The 22,569-nt window shown below is 31.0% G+C and overlaps 1 long non-coding RNA gene across 1 annotated transcript; it reads left to right on the top strand.

Moving 5' to 3' along the window:
- The first annotated feature begins 17,171 nt into the window (after positions 1-17,171).
- On the top strand, positions 17,172-17,903 carry LOC149569555 (uncharacterized). The gene is made up of 2 exons (XR_016361756.1): positions 17,172-17,308; positions 17,809-17,903. It is a non-coding gene; the product is annotated as an uncharacterized LOC149569555 (long non-coding RNA).
- Positions 17,904-22,569: the final 4,666 nt, after the last annotated feature.

Here is a 22,569-nt window from a genome sequence, read left to right as displayed (position 1 = left end):
TTTGATCCCTAAAAGACCTCCAACTAATGTCCAAGGGAAAACTCTAATTATCAACAACAAGTCATACATTTTATTAAAAGTTCACTCTAATTATTCACCTACTAATGTTGTTGTTCGTCAATATATGGGCTTGCCCCCACTGGAATTTGATTATTAAGTTTTCTTCTTTTAACTCTGATCCCATTAGAATTTTGAAAATGTGCCTTGTACCATTTTATTCTTAATAACATATTAAATTTTAATTCTCCCTAATTTATATTACCATATTATTAGAATAAGGATTCTTGCAATTTGTGTTGTTACTTAATTACAATCTGCCAATCAAAGTGAGGTCGCAAACAAAGAGTAGCAGCAAAGGTCAATTCTCTGTGTCTTAACTATGGATTTGAAAGGCAAATGGGCGACTATAAAAATATGAAAATTTATAGAATAATGATGCATGAATAAACAAATTGTCCGATTGACATTATTAAGCATTTGACTGCAGATGTTGTGCAAGTGAACAAAATAGATGAGCAATTGATGTTACAGATGAAATTTGTTGGGCTATGTAAAAGGCTTAGATTGACTACAACCATGATCATTGGATTCATGGGAAGAAACTGGTGAAATAATTCCTTGTCAGGATTGACAATGTGAAAAATGGCATTGGAATCCAGATTATTGGTGGAAAAATGCATGCGATATCAAGATACATTCATCTAATGTATAACCAAAATGCAAGTCAAATAATTTATAGTGCAGGCAGTGAAAATGAAAATTAGAAACATTTTACTACTTGCATTCTCTGCAATGAAGAAAATGAAAACTATTCATAGGAAACAACTGTACCTTTTTTGTACTTCCTCTATTCACTTCCTCCCTTTGTAGTGTGCATTCACAGTCTGGAAGCAAATGAAATGTGAAAATTGTATTTCTTCATAATATTGATGGGATGAATTGGTTTTTGGTAGGTAAATGAAAAAGATTAATTTATTGACAAGTGGCAAAATTTCCCCCTAAACTGTCGGGGCTAATTCCAGCCCCACCCCTTTTTCATCCGCTCAAAATGAAAAAGCTAAAAAGTAGCAGCTCCTATAAAATACGAAAAGATTCTAATTAAAGCTTTAGCCCCCACCAAAAAAATGCATGGGATCGCTAGTTCCCAAAAAATAGAGCCCAAGCCCCCTTCACGGGACCACTGCCTAAGATGCAACAAGGTTGACTGGAAAGCTTAACTAAGTTCATTAGTGAGTGCTGAGCAAGCTAGTTCAAGCCGAGAAAATTTTCAATTAGTGTCGAACAAAAGTAAAATCTAGTGTGTGTCAAGTAATACAAAAGGAGACGAGTGTGTTCAGGTGCTGAGCAAAGTAAAAGGTGTCGAGCATCATAAAAACTTAGTGGATGCCAAGTGAATCCATAGTAGGTGTCTAGCATTAGTAAAATGTAGTTGATGCCAAGCAACACGATGTGTCGGGCACCAGAATTTCAATAGTTTCGAGCTGCTGTGTTATTGGAAAAGTCAAAGATTTTCCAAATCTGAGCCATTACCTCAAATTTTGTGAACCGATTGGAGGATAAGGATGATGAGTGAGTGGCACAAAATTCTATGTAAACCATTTTGGAGAAAATTCAAGAGGATTCTTCATGATGTTTCTAGAAAAAACAAAATATGGGTTAGATTTAATATATCCTACCTAATCCATTCGAATTGGAATTAAAGGAGGGAAGAATCGAGTGGGAAAAGCAATTCTAGACTTCTATTTAAGGAGTCATAGACCAAGAAGCAAGAGTGGCTAGAGCGCCAAATTGTGAAGTGGTTGAAGGGTGTGAAGGAGAAGACATCAAGAGGAGAAGGAAGAATAGGGCACATAGACTCTGCTTCGATAAGTAGTTAGAAGGAAGATTGCACTAGTACATCGAGCATGAAGACTCAAGGAGACAAAGCTTGAAAGGAGGGCAAGCTATCAAGAGTTGCAGAGACTGCAAGCCAGGCAAATTGTGAAGAGCTAAATTGTGATCTAAAATCTGCAAGATAAGTTGTGAATTGTAATCAGGTCAAAACCCCTTATTGTTATTCTTTAGCAATTGTACCTATTAGGGTAAAAGTTCTATCGACTTAGGTTGGTTTAACAACCATTTGCAAATCCTTTAATAGGGTGGCATTCCAAGTGAATGTTCTAAAGTCCTCTAACTAGACCCACTTCTAACAAGGTGGTTAAATCCTTTAACTAGGTCACATTTAATAGTGTATTGTAGCCTTTAACAAGGTAGGCCTTTTACAGGGCATCACTTCAGAAGAGTGAGAATTGAGTAGCATTTTACTGGTGGTTTTTCCCAAATTGGGTTTCCACGTAAATCACTGTGTTATGTGTTAATCTTTTCATGTGTTATGCTTGCATGATGATTTATAGTAACTTGCTAAGTAGGAAAGTTTAGTCTTGGATGAATGAATAGTCTAATAGGCTCACTTTACTTGGCGAAAAAGTTTTAATTAGACATTTGGACCTTGAATAACTGATTCACCCCCCCTCTTGGTTATTCTAAAGCATTTCTAACATATAATATTATTATTATAATATACAAATTATTATTATTAAATATATTAATTAAATAATAATTAAATCTTAAAGACATGTCTCTTCATGAGACATATCTCCTCCTCTCATATTTATATGAGATCCAAATATGGATTTGGAACATTATCAATTACAATGGCCATGTTAGTACATTTGTAGAAAACAATCCATGTTACTTCAATAATGAGCAAGACTACAAACGACATATCTATTTGAAGCAAGAATTGTGAAAAAATCCCTTTGCCATTTCTTTTGATTCTTATGGGGTGATTATTAACTATAAGTTTTTTTTATTACATTCCAAAAATGTTGTACAGATGTTGATTGAGATTGAAGAGCATTTTGTGTGCATGATCTACTTCAAATATTTGGAAGAATAAGATGAAATATGAGATATTTGCAATTGCTTCTACATTTTCACAAGCAAATGGATTGACAAAGACTAGGATACCTACCCTTTTTCTAGATGTCCTTTTTCATGTGATGATCTTTGTTTCTAGATTCAATTCGAATATTTAATGTTATTAACTATTATTATATCAATTTTCATATAAGTTAGTAACTATTATTACTTTGATATTTTTATATAGTTATTAAATTTTGTTTTTGTTTTTTTGTATGAAGTCAAAACAAATAAGGGAGGCAATGGGCTTTAGGACTTAAACCATATGGAAGATAAAACTTACTATTATGTTCCTTTAGTCTCATGGAATTGCTTACAATCTTTTAGGGTACAAGCACAAACCATAAATCATTTATCTATCCTCACTTGGGGGGACTAGCTCCTTGTTAACCTATACTGCCATTTAGGGTAAGTTTATATGTGAGATTTTCCTTGTCCCAGGAGTCTTCGTTAGAAATTACTACTTACTTATGTTTCAACAATGGAATGAACCATATTATTTTCTTAAGAGCATCAGAAGAGTAGGACTAATTCTGGTTTATTTATTTTCCTTTTGGGGATGGGGAAAGGTGTCAATAATGCCAAAGAAAATGAAATTCTAGCGCATAATAAATTCATATTCTTAGGGCATGCTTTAGCTTTGATTTATTTTGGTGCACTATGGATGTTCATCTTATGGTACTTAATGCTTATGTTTTTCATAGGTCTTATCACCAAGGGGTGAAAGAAAACCTTAAGATACAATCAAGCTTGATGCAAATGAAAATCCTTATGGCAAGTAGTCTTCTCATTCTAGAGTACTCTTGTGGGGTGGAATAAATTGGTCTTAAAAACTATTTCACAAATGTCCACTTTTTGACCAATTTTGACACTAAAATCAATATTTTTGACCAATAACGGGTTCCACTTTTTCACCAATTTTGACACTGAAATCAATATTTTTGCAACAAACATTACATTCAAGTGACTGTATCTCCAAAACTATAAATAATTTCAAAATGACATAAACTAGTGATTTTGAGTACTTTGTTCCTACTTTGTAACTATATTTTTTAATCTAAAAAAAAATTATATATGTCAATTTTTTTTATCTCCTCTGAAAAGTGGTATATAATAAAATTCAATATTTTAAAAAGTGTGTAATGCCCTGCTCAAGAACCCAAGAGAAATAAACCTAACATGTTACAATGTTTACTGAACTATTTTTTTTAAAAAGTTTAAACAACATCAAGATAACATTAATGCGGAAGCAATAAGAACATACATATCAAATACACATTTGCAATTATAGATACAGTTTCAATTCCTCAAGGATTCCTTTACGTTGAGTCACATTTAATAATTTTAAATTAATTAGTTTAAGTTCCAAGTACAATGTCTCAAGATCATAAATAAATAACAGATACATAATCGCATAAGAAAAGCATAAGTATAACTAATACAATGAAAGTACATCCAGTAAATGTGAGAATAGATACAATACATCATGATACATGATAACGTATATACATCATCTGAAAAGAAGTCTCTAAGATAAGAAATAAGAATGATAAAGGTACATCTTCTGCAACGAACATCCAACAGCTAGCAATGTGAGGGGAACCCAAATGGTAAGAAGGCACTACCTCCCGACCGCATGGTTACCTAGTCAGGCTTCCAATCCTACCGTGCAGGGAAGATAATGAATGATCCACATATAGTAAAACAAACATAAAACATTCCTAGGCAAGGTACCCCTAATAGCCAAAACTACCTCAAAGGTAATACATACTACTCAAGAAGATAAAATAATCCAGAAGTAAGAACACTCAATCCAATACCGACACCACATAACCAAACATCATACACAAACCAAGTATAAACCAAATACCAAGGTCATAAGATAAAGTCAACAAAAGACAATCACCTCAAGTCAAAAGCCACATGTCAAAAGTACAACATCATGAATCACCAATCATCATCAATGAAAGTAAATAACCATAATAGACACATCCGGCAATAGATACACCACCAACAATAAGTACACCACCAGAGGTACACAAATCTACAGAGGAGACTCAGGCTACATACTAGGGAGTGTCATCACATGGATGCTTGAGTTACCTTGGACCGATCTCTTAATAGACCTCGGACCCTCAAGCGTTGAGTTACCCTGGACTAGTTACTCTGAACCTCGGACCCTCAACATCACACATATGGAAACTAAAAAGCCCTCTCAAGAAGACGAGGCACTCATCTCATTCCCATCCTTAGTCTATACAAGCACTCAAGGCATGGGTGGATCAAATATCTCTAACTTATCTTTTTAGTGCATTTCCCCCCCATAAATTTTAATTACTAGATTATCACTTATTACATAACTTGCATTAGGTTACCCTGGTACTGACCACTTTGGGTCTCAGACCCCTATGCAAGCCACTCCCAAAGTCATGTACCTAGACAACCTCTCCTAAGCACATAAATCCATAGTTGTGTCCCATACCACAACACTCATAATTTAGATCAAATTCGGTTCCTTAATAGGCAACCTGATAATAAGATGGTAAACCTTAGTACACATAATGGCTCCACAAAGTAAATCTCATAAATATAATTTTTAGTTTGAATCACAAGAATATCATGACATCCAGCCACATAAATGGTATCAAAGAAATCTCACAAAAATCTCTGGTGTACGTTCTAGACTGGGCAACACCTAAACAACACCAAAATCTGAAAGCATAGATATTACAAACAAACAATACAATTCATAGTTGGGTTTGATTTGAAAAGACACAAGAGTCAAAAATAACGTTTTCAATTTGCATTTCAATGAACGTTTAAGTGTATAAGATTCTCAATTTATTAAAGTCGTTATTATCGATAATTTAAATAAGTTCAATACTTGATTCAAATAACTTTCTTATATTAATAAACCTTAGTTAAAAATATTTTAACTAATTTAATTAATACATATATATTTTAAGCAAAACCATTCTAATATTATTTAATTTATTAATTAAATAATACTAATGACAATACTTATTAATTAATTATAAAAATAAATAAATTTTAATAACATTTATTAATCAAATTCATTAATTAAAATTTTGTTGAATTTAATATAATTATAAAAGAAATTTATTAATAATTATATTAAATATCAAATAAAATCGATTAATAAAAATTATTATTAAAATATTTAAAAGCTTTTAAAATATATATATATTTATAACATGTCTGTGTGATTAAAGGCTCGTCAGCCTGTTACCTGCGGCAGCAGGGTACCCTGCTGCACGTAGCAGCAGTACAACTGCTGCCTACGGCAGTAGAGGTACCGGCTGCCGTGGCTCATTAAAGCCAGCAGCAGGTACGGGCGGGGGGGGGGGGTATATCCCAACCCCATTTATTATTATTATTTTTTAATTTTAAGTTTTATCAAAATAAAACTTTTAAGATTTATTTGCAATTATTTGTAAATTTAGTTTTATTTTATTTTAAATAAACCATTTTAAAATATATTTTCAATTTTATATATATATATATATATATATATATATATATATATATATATATATATATATATATTCAATTTTACTTCCTTAAAAAAAATTCTATAATAATATCCCAAATAATTTATTTTTTATTTTTATTTTTATTTTTATTTTAAATATAAAGAAATATAGTTTGATAGAGAAAATAATTCTCACCATTTGAATTTCAATCTAAAATCTTCTTTTTATTTCAAACCCTATTCGAATCAAATTCTAATTTCTTCAATCTACTAAACTAGGGTTTTCTTATTAGTTTTCTAATCCCTATGTACACAAAAGAAATAGACACACACCCAGTAAATTTACAACATTAAATGTTCAAAGTTTTATCACAGAGAATTTATGATTCTACTATCCACAAGCACGAAGAAGACAAGAACGAAAGTTGCATAACTCAATTACTGATCAAAACACAAGACCCTACCTAAATCGATGCTAACCTCTAACAACCATATGCAAATTCCTACGGCAAGAAAAACCTTTCAAGCCACGTAAAATTCTTTTCTTTCCAAACCCTTCGAGTTGCTCTCCATCAACCTGTGTGTGCAATAATGACCCTAAAACCTCTAATATAGAATCTAATTAACTTTTAGGGTTTCTCTCTCCACAACTCTAAAATTATAATTATTTTATTTAATTAAATCATTCTTGCACAATTAATTTTCTTTTTAAATTAAAATATTCTTTTATTATTCCTTCATGCACTTTAAGTGAATTGTTAAATTACTTTATTTAACTTTCCACTTTACTTTACTTTAAATTAATTTATTAACTTTAATCTCATGCGCACTATAATAAAATATCTTAATCAAGTTCACATATTTTATCTTTTAAATTAATTTCTATATTTTAAACTCATTCATGCAAACTTAAATCTTTTTCATAAATTAATATCTTTTCAATTTTTAATTTATTTTTGAACGTTTAATTTGATAAATATTTATTAACTTAAATAACAATAATATTTAGCATTTATTTAAAAATGAACTCTAAATATATTATTATTAAATTAAATAAATATTATCACGTTCTAAATTTATTCTTAAAACTTTTATCTTCAAATTCAATTCTTTATATTTAATTAATTTCTCAATTAATTAAATATTAAAATGTCATAATAATTTTTCAATAAATTAAATCATTAATTTAATCTTTTAATTAGATTTAATTAACAGAAAATTCATCAAAGACTCACAAAACAACATATGCACAAAAATACTCACGAGTTTAAAAAAGGTAGACAGTTTGTTATGAGTCCTCCTTGCAGGACAAGTATTATAGGCTTATGGCTAGGATTGGACGTGATCATTATCTTCCCATTCTCACCATTTGAGTATTTGTAATAGGGCATGCTCATCCTGACAATTCAGGGAAGTCAATGCTCGGTACTTGCATCCTACATAAAAGACGAGCATGTACATGTATATAGTTATATCTAAACTAAACAGACAATGGCGGGGAGTGGTTCATCATGTAGATCCTGACTAGCAGGTGACTACGACTCCCTCCCTTAACCACATCAAACACATCAGACAGAAAGATAAAATAAACACGCGCACCATACACATGCAAGTATGGGGTAAGTATCATAAAAATCACAAGTCTAACATCAAATGTGTACATATAATAATGCATTTCTATCAATATAACATAATCATCATTAAAGACATCATGTTAACATTGTTATAAAAGAAACCACATTTACTAATTAGGAATCATTACGACATCATTAACGTCATGTGAAATGAAATCAACTAAATAATTATAACCGATATATTTGTAATTCAAGACATTAAATAATATCATAATATTGTAAATCCAGTATCTCTAAACTAATCAATGCATAAAATCAGCCTAAAGAATTTGACAATGATAACAGAAATGCGAACTAGGAGCAGGCACTACAAAGTGACAGTCCGTTTGACACACATAACTTTTTTTCTAAAAATGATAATGAAGTAACTCTTTCGACGTTAGATTTGTAACATCAATATCCAGAGGATGCATTTGGTTTGATTTATTTTGGTTGAATATTGTATAGTTTATGAAGTTTTGAAGTGACATGAACCGTAATTCAGACATACGTTTTGTTTGACACAGATAATTTGAAGTCAATTTATCATAAACCAAATTTTTTTTTTTGAATAGAAAGGTATCTCAATAAGCCAGTTTCTTGATATTTTTCAAAAATATTTTGACCTAATTTACTAATTTTCCCGAGGTGTCAAAGTCGGTTGATGTTCAATCGGTAATGAATTAGTAATGAACCTATAATGAGTTAAACTCATATTTGAAAGTCTTAACAATTAAAATATGTATTAAAATTATATTCGTTGGAAAGCTTTCTCCGAGAAGCACATTTTGAGATCTTTTATTTTATAGTCGGAGATCATTCTCCTGCAATTATGGATGTAGTGCCTGCCCCTAGTTCACATTTTGTTATCATTGTTGAACTCTTTTAGAGCTAGATTTATGTTGTTGGTTAGCAGCATTCTTTTGAGAGTATCAGATATTGTGCTATGGATTCAGTTTACTATGTGATGAGATTACTTAGACTCTACATTTCATGTATGTATGATGATTATTTTCAGTGTTTTCAGTTATTAATGATGATTAGTAAGTTGATTTATTATCATATGTGTTTTATTATGGATACTTACCCCATACTTGCATGTGTATGGTGTGTGTGTTTTCTTTGCGTGTTTGCTTTTGTATGACATGTTTGATGTGGTTAAGGAAGGGAGTCGTAGTCACCTGCTAGTTGGGATCTACACAATGCACCACTTTTTTCCATTGCCTGTTTAGCTTAGAATATATATATTGTATGTACATGCATAGTTTTTATGCAGGTTGTAGGTACCGGGTATCGACTTCTCTGAATTGCTAGGATGAGCGTACCCTATCACATTATCTCAATGATAAGAGAGGGGAGATAAATTCTCAAGTCCAAATCTCAACCCTTTAAGCCATTTGTTCTAATTGAAAATTAGGACAAGTATCTGAGTTGAGTACCCTCTGAATGTGTCAGATGACGTAATTCATGATATTAACCTTTGATTTGATTTTGTATGTAGTTTGGCTATGATGGGTTTTCATATTTTTACCTTAAGAGTCTTTGATGTATTTTCTATTAATTAAGCCTAATTAAAAGATTTAATTAATGATTTAATTTAATGAAAAATTAATATGGTATTTTAATATTTATTTTATTTAATTAATTGAAAAATTAATTAAATAAAATAATTAAATTTGAAAATAAAAGTTAAAAGTTTAAATTTGGAATGTGACAATATTTATTTTGATAATAATATATTTGGAGTTCATTTTTAAATAAATGACTAAATAATATTATTATTAAAGCTAATAAATATTTTAGCAATTAAGTTTTGAAAATAGAATTTAGAAGTGGAAAATAGATTTAAAATTATTAAAAGATTCTAGATTTCATGTGATTAAAATATAAATATATTAAGATTGAAAAGTGGAATTATTAAAGTGAGTGCATGAGATTTAATAAATAAATAAATTAAATTGGAAAGAGTAAATTAATTATTATATTAATAATGTGCATTATTTTAATATTTGCTCACATAGGAGTTGACAAATTCTCGGGAGTTGTCATGTAGACAACACAAGAGTTTGTACTCTAAGAATGCACTAGTTGTCTACACTTAGGAGTTAGCATATTTTATTTGAGCACATGGTTTCTACAACCTTAAGACACATCTAGAAAGTTGGAGAAGACCCATGCTTGGTTGTCATGCTTATCTTCTAATTGTTTCTAGAGACACTCTAGATGCATCTTAGAGGCCTTTAAATAGGCTCTCCTAGTGTGTTTGGACAAGCTTAAATGGAAGCTACAAGCTACAAGCTTCAAGCAAAAATGGAAGCTTCAAAGCTTACATCTCTTCTAGTCACTTGGAGGTTTTTGATTGGCTTGGATCTTGGAGGAATTGCGAATGATGGAGAGGGAAGGGATTTTCTATGGACTTCTGAGGCATGGCAGATTAGCATCACTGTCCAAGTGCACTCGTGATATTCGCATATTCTCTTTGCACTCTTTCTCTTCCTGTCTTCATTATGTTTGTTATATGTGTCTGAATATATTCTATGATTGAATCTATAATTGAAATTGGAATCTAGATATTTTATTTGGTTGAGAAGAAAATATTAGAAAATCTAAGATCCAATTAAGGAGAAAATTAGATCTAAATCGGGTTTGGGTTCGACATAGAATCAAATTGAGAAATGATGATTTCAAAATTTATAGTTTAACCTGTTGGATGAAAAAAATTATTTTTAAGAGGAAAATTCTTAATCTAAGAAATTTGAAAGCCCTTCTTATTTGAAAGTTATATATGTGTTTTATTTAAATATATAATAGTTGCATACATATTGCAGTAATGATGAATGGCAACTGGATATATATATATATATATATATATATATATACCTATTCAGATATACATATATATGTAAATAGTAAATACATAATAAATCGCAATTGAAATACTTTTAATAAAATTCGAATCGCATTTTGAAATGTCATAAAATATATAATAAATCAAAGAGAGGCGGAGAGGGACAAGCCCGTACCCCCACCCCCTCTCACGGCATATGAGAGTCGGCAACTCTGCTACCATAGATACTGCAACAGCAGTGCTGTCACAGGTCTGCGTCAGCAGACTACTTCGGCACTATTGCTATATATAGCGCACAGTCGTGACGCACGGCCATGGGGTATAGTCTACCGTGCCAATTTTTATGTGGTTAATGTATTAAGTTGTGTTTTATAATATTAATTATAAATTCGGTTTTTATTAAGTATTATATGTATATATATATATATGTGTGTGTGTGTGTATAAATGTATGCATATATATATATAGATATATATATACATAGATATACATATATATATATATATATATATATATATATATATATATATATATATATATATATATATATATATATATATATATATATATATATATATATATATATGTATATATATAATTAATATTGTAATTCGACTTTGTAATTATTATGAAGTATTGGATATTAATCGGTATGTGTGTGTGTGTGTGTGTGTGTGTGTGTGTGTGTGTAATATTAGTAAAATTTTGTTTAAGTTATTAATCGAGTTATTGAAATTTCAATAAAGCAATATAGTTAGAATTTATAACTATTTAATTAGTCTAAAGACTAATAAGAATGTTCTAAATGAATTAATGGAGGATTTTAATATAAACGATTGTAGATAGAACTGATGGAAAGAGATATATTTATATTAAATACAATTTAATATATATTAAATAATTTAGAGATGGTAATTTTATATTACGAAATCATTTTAAATTAAGTGACTCAAATTTAATTGATATTGGACAATGGGTCATTGTTACATTTTGACCTTGTTATAGCATAGCTACGATTTGAATTATTATATTGATTATAAATTATTGATATGCCTTAAAGGTTAGTTAAATATTAACTAATGGGGTTTATGGAAATATAGTTTGATGAGTTTATTATTTATTAATGTTTGTTGGGTCTAACAAACTATTAATAAATAATGGTTTAAATAGTTACCAATTAATTCGATTAGATTTAATCTAGTGGAGATTATTTAATGATTAAAGTTTGTAAAGATATTAGTTTTTGGTTTGAAGTATGATTGATTTTTAATCAATTAATATTCATTGAGTTGTCAATATAATTATGCGATTGAGATTTATCTTGAAATGACTATCATTAATACGAATTAATTAAGGAAACATTAGTATTCATAAAGAATGATGAATGTGATCTATTAATAAGATTCCCAATATAGCTTGTTATTAAATATTAACAAATTATTATTGAATTATTAATATGATCATTTGAGTATTGAATTATAGTTGACTTTTATCTTATAGAATTCTTGTTAGTTATTAGTCAACTGATATTAATTGGAACGCTGCTATGGTTATGCAATTATTAATTAAATCAATTAGAGTCAATTAGATTTAATTAATAACTATTTTATGTAATAGAGATTTAATTGATATAATTCTTTTAATGAGATTGTAGAAATATTGATATCAAGTTGATAGGTCTTATTCTTATGACTTTAGATATTATATGGTTGTCAATGATGATGATGATTAAATTAAAAGACTCAAACTTTAGTAATACTTAATTAAGTTTCTAATTAAAAACTAATAAGATGTTAATAGGTCATGGATGGTGTACCTATGTTAATGGATTGAGATAAATAAAGTTATCTTCTTCTTATTTGAAGATTGATAATTGTTTCTTTTATAAATGAATAATGATCCTTGATTTATGTTGAAAGTTGAAGTAACATTAAAGTTGAAAGGTTAATCAATTAGAATATGGATCATGGTTAAATATAGAGAACAATTTAATTAAAGGTCAATGATGATCAGTTTAGTGAATATTTATCCTTAAGTTACTCATAGAATGTAATTCTTAATAATGGAAGGATAATGCTGTCGGAGAAAAAATAGGTTGACTTGTAGGTCAAATGATGAAATTTAGATACTTGAGATATACTTGCAAATGGAAAACTGAAACTCCATACATTATTCAGCTATGAGATTCTAGTAAACCAAAACATGTGTTTGCATCGTGTATTCTATATGCTTCTTATTTTGGGTTTCTGGGTTGACTAGTGTTGACCAGTCTTAGGTTGTTACCAGGGGCTCGGAGGTTATGAGATGTGTTAGCATGTTGATTTTTATTGGTCTTGATCTTTATTAACCCAACCATGGTAATGTGATCGTATGCTCTATGAAATATTTGTAATTACTGATTGTTATTGTTCATCAGTCTTCTTAAGTGAAGCTGAGTTATTTGTATCTGAGACACTTGAGAAAATCATTTTTGAGTCATCGATCAGTTATCCTTGGATTATTTTCTAGTCACCATGATGGGACTAAAGTGTTGATTTATTTCTTGATGATGTCATGTTGTGACATGTTTTGACTCAACCATTTTGGAGTCTTCGATCAGTATGATTTTGAGATATTCTTGGTTGCTTGTTGAGAACCAATGGATATTGTGATTTATTTTGAGATATATTTTGGTTATTGAGAACCAATGGATACTTATGATTATCAGTGATGCCTTTAGTTGCCAATAGAGAACTGTTGTGGTCATGATTTTCTATGGATGCTTTCCAGATGCTCATGGAGATTTGATGATTCTTATCATGGAGATTTGATGATTCTTATTGTGGATATTTGATGCTTTTATCATGGATATTTGATGATTCTTTTTATGGATTATCTTTTGGATTTTCTTTCCAGTCGCTTGTATAGGACTGTGGTGATTTATGATTCCATGAGCTTAGGGTAGGTAATCTACTTGTAGTGTCAGAAAGTGGCTGCTAGGGTAACTCGTTGTAAGTTTGGTTAATAAGTGATAACATTTACACACTAAATGGGGATTAAATGAACCTAAAAAGATAATTGTTTTGATGTTCTCGCCCATGCCTTGAGTGCTTGTATAGACTAGGATGGGAGTAGAGAGAATACATGGTTGCGACCATGCATTCTGTAGTATGCCTTGTCAGTATGAGAGGATACTAGTGGCCGCATGAGATCAGTATGGACCCGTGGAGTTTAGCTAACTGCCAGGGTAACTTGTACCATGCACTTAGTCCACAATGTTCTAATGATGCTATTTATAGTTGGGAGGAACCATGCACTTAGTTATTTATGTTTGTAATATATGGTTATCTTTTATGATGGATGTTTATATCTTCTATGATGATGTATCATGTATGGTTTATGGTTTCATTATGTTATTGCATCATGGATTAATATTGGATGATGATGTAATTTATTTACATGGATGTTTATTCTTTTAAGCTTTTCATACCCTGTGACTTGTACAATGGGTGATAGAGCAATCTGAAATATAATTCAAAAAAAAAAAAACACTTGTATATTGTTTAAGAACATTGGTTGTATCATTGTTATTTCATAAGGATGTGATGTTAGATGAATAGTTAATTTAGATGTGATACAACGTTAAGGGATCTTTAAAGAATGTAATCTATTATGTTATGTTATGTTTACTTTCAGTTGGATGTTACTATTGCTTCCGATACTATGTATAAATTGTGAATGGTTTATCTTTTATGTTTTAAAAAAAAATTGTTTGGCAAACTTGGTGAAATTCTATGGATCCCTTGGCGGGGCATTACAATGGAAGTCAAAAGATGAAAAAACAAAAAAAGAAACAAAAAAGAAAGGCAAAAAAATTTGAATTTTGCATGTTCGCCCGAACATGACGTTCATGCAAACATGCTTTCCATGTTCGCACAAACATGTGTTCGAGTGAACATGCCCCCAAATATTTCGGCCATCGAAAAAAATATAGGCACATGTTCGCCCGAACATGTGCGATGTTAACGTGTTCATGCAAACATGTTGAAAAATTCAAAAATGTTGCCATTTGTAAAGTCATTTGTCATTCGTAACACTATTTTCCATCAACCTAACATTGAGTAGTGCATTATCCATCTTTGTCATGAATTTTGTTCTCAAAATCGAAGGTGTCAATTTGGTAAAAAAAATTTACATCTAAATTATTTATTTATTTCTCTAATTAGTGAAGTTGTTTAACGAATGCATTGAAGTTAAATTAAAAATTAGTAACGCATTAATGATGTTAAGAAATGTATATTTTTATTGTGTTACTAATGGTCTCCTTGCAGCACGTGGCAATCGTGGGATGAAGACATGATCATAACAAACTACTAATGCTTGCTTTGCAGGACGTTGTCGAAGAACATTGTGTGTTTGTCAAAATCTTGTGTGTGGATTTATTAGATTAAATAACACTTCATTTGGTGCTTAAAATGAATTTTTTATTTTCTGTCTAGTGTATCTACAGTGTTTAAATCCCTAAGAGTTGCATTGGACGTATCCTCTCCCCTCGCCATTCGTGGATCTTGGGCAGCAACCAAGCTCATTTGCACATTGACCTTTTGTTCTTCCAACTTGATCAATTTTTCATCATTTTCTACTTGCCTTTGCATCAGAGCATGATCTTTTTCATGACATTTCATGCGGCCCTCTTCAGCAACCTGTAATGTAGAAACAACTAGTTTGTTGTTTTCAAGAATTGTATCTTTCATGCCAGTTGCTCTCAAATTTGACTTTCGCTTTTTGCCTGTGTATCCCTTTTGGCTTTCATTGTCTGTGTATACTGACCCTTGACATGTTCCATTCATTGCATCGAATTCATCCCCTGGAGAGTTTTCATTTGGAATTGAGTATTTTTCACTAGATGTATAAGTGTTGTAAGATGTATCAATAGTAATATTTCCAAGATCAATAACTCTGTCAGTCCCAAAATTTGTCTCCATTGCATCCATAAGCTCCTTTGGAAAGTTTGATGTAAGCCTTTTTTATGCTCTTTCTTTGCTTGTCATAATCCAATAACTATCATGACCAGAGGGAATATGTAACTCATAATCTCTTATTCTCTTGTAGTCTGGCAAAACATGCTCCCATCAATCTCAACATTGATTTGCTATCCGAAAGACTCCATGATGAGAACAATATTCTTCCACAATTTTCCACTTTTCACTAGCTGATGTAGCCTTCTTCATTGGCCCACCATTTGAAAGTGTGTCTTTCTCATTGCATTTTTCTTCAATGAGGACTATGGTGTCTGAAATGCTCCATCGTGTCCTTCCTTTTTGTGTAGAAGAAATGATAGGTATTTTTTCTTGAACTTTTGGTTGTTCAAATGGAGTACATGGTATTATTTCTTTATTTTCACACTCTATATTTTGAGGAATATTAGAGATGAAATTTTCATTCATTATCTAAGTGCTTGGTACAAAGTCATTGAAGTCTTCATTTATGGAATATATATCATTATCTTGTATGCCATTTTGTGACAACATTGCTATAAACCTCCTGAAACCACTCTTTGTCAGTATTGGACGATGTAGATTTCGATCCATAATAACTCCAACAAATATATTTTGCTTCACACTGCACATAAAGATTAAAAAATTATAATCTTTTAGTAACAAGATTGGATTGAGATGAAGAAAATTGAAAAAAAGAAAGTAAAGGAAGGGGTAATATTTCTGTAGAGTTTTTGATAAAAAAACATTTCATGCAGATGATAGCTTTATCAAAAACAATGGTTTTTTGTTTGGTTCTCCAATTGATTGTTGGCAGGCGTTCTTTTACAGTTTGTGTTAAAGGAAAAAGCACAGTATCAGTGGAGAAGCATGACAGCTAAAAATGATTTAATTTTGTCAACTTGTAATTGAAATAGAGATCTTTATTGATGTTGAAGGATTTATCAAAAACCTGGCTAAGTACCCTGTAATATTGTTGTTCCTCAATGTATGGGATTGACCCCACTGGAATTTGATTATTAAGTATTCTTCTTTTAACTCTGATCCCATTAGAATTTTGAAAATGTGCCATGTACCATCTTATTTTTAATAACATATTAAAATTTTAATTCTCCCTAATTTATATAACCATATTATCAAAATAAGGATTCTTGCGATTTGTCGTTACTCAATTACAATCTGCCAATCAAAGTGGGGTCACAAACCAAGAGCAGCAGCAAAGATCAATTCTCTGTGTCTTATCTATGGATTTGAAAGTTAAATGTAAGTGGCCAAAGTGGCCAAAAATATGGGCTTGTATATGCTAGTGTGGGATGGGTTGTTTGGCAAAGCAAACAAGATCTACTTGACGAACTTATCTTCCACATCAACTATTTGGGCGTTGATCAACCCACCTTCACTCTCAACTTTTCTAAAGGTAACTAAAATATATTTTTTGTTTTCATATATCTAAATTATTTTGCACAAGTTAGATATGACTGTCTATTTTCTGAATTCCATTGTAGGATGTACAACTATTATTCTTTTACTTCTAGACAAGAATTAAAAATGGACATGAATATTGACAACCATTTTGTTTGACATATTGTTAACACCATATTATAAGCACTATTTCTATAAATCTCACTCTTTTATTTAATTTCTTTTATTTAATCAATGTGATCAAGTAAAATTCAAATTATTATTAAATTATTTTGGAAAACAATGAACACTTTTCAGTCAATTTGTTCCACATTTTTAAATTTCTTTCCATTGTCTAAATATTTAGTGTTCAAAAGATATTTTGTATGTTATTTTTAAGTTTGATTATAGGATTTTTTTTAATCTTTTATTATCTTGATGAATATTATGTTCTCTATCAAACTAGAAAAATAAAAATGTTTGAACTACTGATAAACTGCTTCTACAAATTGGCAGGTGCCAGCCAGATCATTGCGCAGTACTAAAAATTTATTCGCCTCGGATTTGAGGTTTGATCCCTAAAAGACCTCCAACTAATGTCCAAGGAAAAACTCTAATTATCAGCAACGAGTCATACATTTTATTAAAATTTCACTCTAATTATTCACCTACTAATGTTGTTGTTCGTCAATGTATGGGCTTTCTCCCACTGGAATTTGATTATTAAGTTTTCTTCTTTTAACTCTGATCCCATTAGAATTTTGAAAATGTGCCCTATACCATCTTATTCTTAATAACATATTAAAATTTTAATTCTCCCTAATTTATATAACCATATTATTAGAATAAGGATTCTTGTGATTTGTGTCGTTACTCAATTACAATCTGCCAATCAAAGTGAGGTCGCAAACCAAGAGTAGCAGCAAAGGTCAATTCTCTGTGTCTTAACTATGGATTTGAGAGGCAAATGGGCGACTGTAAAAATATGAAAATTTATCGAATAATGATGCATGAATAAACAAATTGTCCGATCGACATTATTAAGCATTTGACTACAGATGTTGTGCAAGTGAACAAAACAAAGGAGCGGTTGATGTTACAAATGAAATTTGCTACGTTTGTGTAAAAGGCTTAGATTGACTACAACCATTATCATTGGATTCATGGGAAGAAACTGGCGAAATAATTCCTTGGCAGGATTGACAATGTGAAAAATGGCATTGGAATCTAGATTATTGGTGGAAAAATGCATGCGATATCAAGATACATTCATCTAATGTATAACCAAAATATGATTCAAATAATTTACAATGCAGGCAGTGAAAATGAAAAGTAGAAACATTTTACTACCTGCATTCTCTGCAATGAAAAAAAATGAAAACTATTCACGGGAAACAACTATAGTACCTTTTTTCTACTTCCTCTATTCACTTCCTCCCTCTGTAGTGTGCAGTCATAGTCTGGTAGCAAATGAAATGTGAAAATTGTATTTCTTCATAATTTTGGTGCGATGAATTGGTTTTTGGTGGGTAAATGAAAAAGATTAATTTATTCATGACAAGTGGCAAAATTTTCCCCTAAACTGTCGGGGCTAATTCCAGCCCCACCCCTTTTTCATCCTTTCAAAATGAAAAAGCTAAAAAGTAGCGATTCCTATAAAATAGGAAAAGATTCTAATTAAAGCTTTAGCCCCCACCAAAAAAATGCATGGGATCGCTAGTTCCCAAAAAATAGAGCCCAAGCCCCTTCCATGGGACCGCTACCTAAGATGCAACAAGGTTGACTGGAAAGCTTAACTAAGTTCATTAGTGAGTGTCGAGCAAGCTAGTTCAAGCCGAGAAAATTTTCAATTAGTATCGAGCAAAAGAAAAATCTAGTGTGTGTCAAGTAATACAAAAGGAGACGAGTGTGTTCAAGTGCTAACCAAAGTAAAAGGTGTCGAGCATCATAAAAACTTAGTGGATGCCAAGTGAATCCATAGTAGGTGTCTAGCATTAGTAAAATGTAGTTGATTGCAAGCAACACAATGTGTCGGGCACCAGAATTTCAATAGTTTCGAGCTGCTATGTTATTGGAAAAGTCAAAGATTTGCCAAATCTGAACCATTACCTCAAATGTTGTGAACTGATTGGAGGATAAGGATGATGAGTTGGTGGCACAGAATTCTATGTAAACCATTTTGGAGTGAATTCAAGAGGATTCTTCATGATGTTTCTAGAAAAAACAAAATATGGGTTAGATTCAATGAACCCTACCTAATCCATTCGAATTGGAATTAAAGGAGGGAAGAATCGAGTGGGAAAAGAAATTCTAGACTTCTATTTAAGGAGTCACAGACCAAGAAGCAAGAGTGGCTAGAGTGCCAAATTGTGAAGTGGTTGAAGGGTGTCAAGGAGAAGACATCAAGAGGAGAAGGAAGAATAGGGCACAGAGACTTTGCTTCGATAAGTAGTTAGAAGGAAGATTGCACTAGTACATCGAGCAAGAAGACTCAAGGAGACAAAGCTTGAAAGGAGGGCAAGCTATCAAGAGTTGTAGAGACTGCAAGCCGGGCAAATTATGAAGAGCTAAATTGTTATCTAAAATATGCAAGATAAGTTGTGAATTGTAATTAGGTCAAAACCCCTTATTGTTATTATTTAGCAATTGTACCTGTTAGGGTAAAAATCCTATCGACTTAGGTTGGTTTAACAGCCATTTGCAAATCCTTTAATAGGGTGGCATTCCAAGTGAATGTTCTAAAGTCCTCTAACTAGACACACTTCTAACAAGGTGTTTAAATCCTTTAACCAAGTCACATTTAATAGTGTATTGTAGCCTTTAATAGGGCATCACTTCAAAAGAGTGAGAATTGAGTAGCATTTTACTAGTGGTTTTTCCCAAATTGGGTTTCCACATAAATCACTATGTTATGTGTTAATCTTATCATGTGTTATGCTTGCATGATGATTTATAGTCACTTGCTAAGTAGGAAAGTTTAGGCTTGGATGAATGAATAGTCTAATAGGCTCACTTTACTTGGTGAAAAAGTTTTAATTAGACATTTGGACCTTGAATAACTGATTCACCCCCCCTCTCAATTATTCTAAAGCATTTCTAACATATAATATTATTATTATAATATACAAATTATTATTATTAAATATATTAATTAAATAATAATTAAATCTTAAAGACATGTCTCTTCATGAGGCATATCTCCTCCTCTCATATTTATATGAGATCCAAATATGGATTTGGAACATTATCAATTACAATGGCCATGTTAGTACATTTGTAGAAAACAATCCATGTTACTTCAACAATGAGCAAGACTGCAAATGACAGATCTATTTGAGGCAAAATTGTGAAAAAATCCCTTTGCCATTTCTTTTGATTCTTATGGGGTGATTATTAACTATAAGTTTTTTTTATTACATTCCAAAAATGTTGTATAGATGTTGACTGAGATTGAAGAGCATTTGTGTGCATGATCTACTTCAAATATTTGGAAGAATAAGATGAAATATGAGATATTTGCAATTGCTTCTACATTTTCACAAGCAAATGGATTGATAAAGACTAGGAAACCTACCCTTTTTCTAGATGTTCTTTTTCATGTGATGATCTTTGTTTCTAGATTCAATTGGAAAATTTAATGTTATTAACTATTATTATATCAATTTTCGTATAAGTTAGTAACTATTATTACTTTGATATTTTTATATAGTTATTAAATTTTGTTTTTGTTTTTTTGTATGAAGTCAAAACAAATAAGGGAGACAATGGGCTTTAGGACTTAAACCATATGGAAGATAAAACTTACTATTATGTTCCTTTAGTCTCATGGAATTGCTTACAATCTTTTAGGGTTAAAGTACAAACCAAAAATCATTTATCCATCCTCACTTGGGGGGACTAGCTCCTGATCAACCTATACTGCCATTTAGGGTAAGTTTATATGTGAGATTTTCCTTGTCCTAGGAGTCTTCGTTAGAAATTACTACTTACTTATGTTTCAAAAATGGAATGAACCATATTATTTTTTGAAGAGCATCAAAAGAGTAGGACTAATTCTGGTTTATTTATTTTCCTTTTGGGGATGGGGAAAGGTGTCGATAATGCCAAAGAAAATGAAATTCTAACGCATAATAAATTCATATTCTCAGGGCATGCTTTAGCTTTGATTTATTGTGGTGCACTATGGATGTTCATCTTATGGTACTTAATTCTTATGTTTTTCATAGGTCTTATCACCAAGGGGTGAAAGTAAACCTTAACATACAATCAAGCTTGATGCAAATGAAAATCCTTATGGCAAGTAGTCTTCTCATTCTAGAGTACTCTTGTGGGGTGGAATAAATTGGTCTTAAAAAATATTTCCCAAATGTTTGACCAAAACTTCAAGCTGAAACTAGAGCAAAAGATGAGAAAACAAAACATTTTGAGGGGAAGGAGGAATTTTTGGAAGTGTTTCACAACTTGGCTGAAGAAATACCCTATAAAACAGATGATAAAACTAGTGATGAATTATCCATATTGTAGGTAGTTATTATTAATTCAAAAATCTTATTTTTGACATTCATTCATCACACATTAAACTAAAGAATCTAATCTCTGACATCCTTCCATTCCACATTAATGTCATATTGATCATAAACATTGTTAGAGTAAAAAAGATATCCCTTAATTTATGTTGGACCATCTAATGCAACAAGTCATCTCCCTCAATCTATGCTCAATTGTTTGATGCAACAATCTTGGAAATGAAAAATATGCCTTAATCTAATAAAAAACTGATAGTTAGAGACAAACTTACTAATATTGGCACTTTGAACTATTCACCTAAGATACAACATTAGTTTCCTTCAAAATTAGCTCCTCAATCTTTTTGCACAATGAGTCTTCATTGTACCCATAAACGAGAAAATGTGAAAAAGCTTTTTAAAAAATATTTTAAATTTATAAAAAATAAAGACATTTCAAAAGATAATGACCTTCAAAAATCAAAGTATCTAATTGGATAACCTTAAAAGAAAAAAAAGCATGCAATATGTAGTCTTCTTTGAAAAGGTTAAACAACAACATTTAGAAATTAGAGTTTTACTTGTAAGTGAATAGCCTAGTTGAAAATATAAGTAATCATTGTTAAATAATTTTCTTACATGGTCATAAGGCCTATAGTCTTTTGCTGAAGTTGAATGGTTCTATATGAGCCCACCAAGAACCAAGGGATAAATCTAAGTGCAGACCCAACAGCCTTGTTTGAACCTAAGAACTTGTGTTTGTACATGAGAT

This window comes from Cupressus sempervirens, chromosome 3 (assembly GCF_028749045.1).
Source record: "Cupressus sempervirens isolate cs-2001-9-10 chromosome 3, ASM2874904v1, whole genome shotgun sequence".
In the NCBI taxonomy this organism is placed as follows: Eukaryota; Viridiplantae; Streptophyta; class Pinopsida; order Cupressales; family Cupressaceae; genus Cupressus; species Cupressus sempervirens.
This window is presented reverse-complemented; position numbering and strand designations above follow the sequence as displayed.